We start from the raw sequence: 414 nt of genomic DNA on the forward strand, positions 1-414 counted from the left end.
AAACTGAGGAACCAAATCTCTAGCTTCACTAAACACAGCAATGAGAGTTTTGGTGAAGCATATGAGAGATTCAGGAGCTACACAAACCAATGCCCACACCATGGGTTTAGTGAGGCTTCTCTTCTCAACACACTTTATAGAGGAGCTCTTCCTAAGATTAGAAACCAGCTGGATACTGCTTCCAATGGGAACTTTCTGGGTAAAGAGATACATGCTGCTTTAGAGCTAGTGGAGAACTTAGCATTGAGCAATGATACTTATGGTGAAGACTATGACAGATCAAATAGGTCTGAAGGTTCAAGCTCAGAATAGAGGCTCACTAGGGAAGTTAAGGAGTTGAGAAATGAATTAGACAAGTTGAAGTTGGTAACTCACAAGCCAATGCATTTTGTTGGAGAGTATGAGGAACCATCT

General features: G+C 41.3%; 1 non-coding gene across 1 annotated transcript; it reads right to left on the reverse strand.

Moving 5' to 3' along the window:
* LOC112081717 lies at positions 1-107 on the reverse strand. The gene has a single exon (XR_002896639.1). It is a non-coding gene; the product is annotated as a small nucleolar RNA R71 (small nucleolar RNA).
* Positions 108-414: the final 307 nt, after the last annotated feature.

This window comes from Eutrema salsugineum, unplaced genomic scaffold (genome assembly GCF_000478725.1).
Source record: "Eutrema salsugineum unplaced genomic scaffold, Eutsalg1_0 scaffold_10, whole genome shotgun sequence".
NCBI classification, from domain to species: Eukaryota; Viridiplantae; Streptophyta; class Magnoliopsida; order Brassicales; family Brassicaceae; genus Eutrema; species Eutrema salsugineum.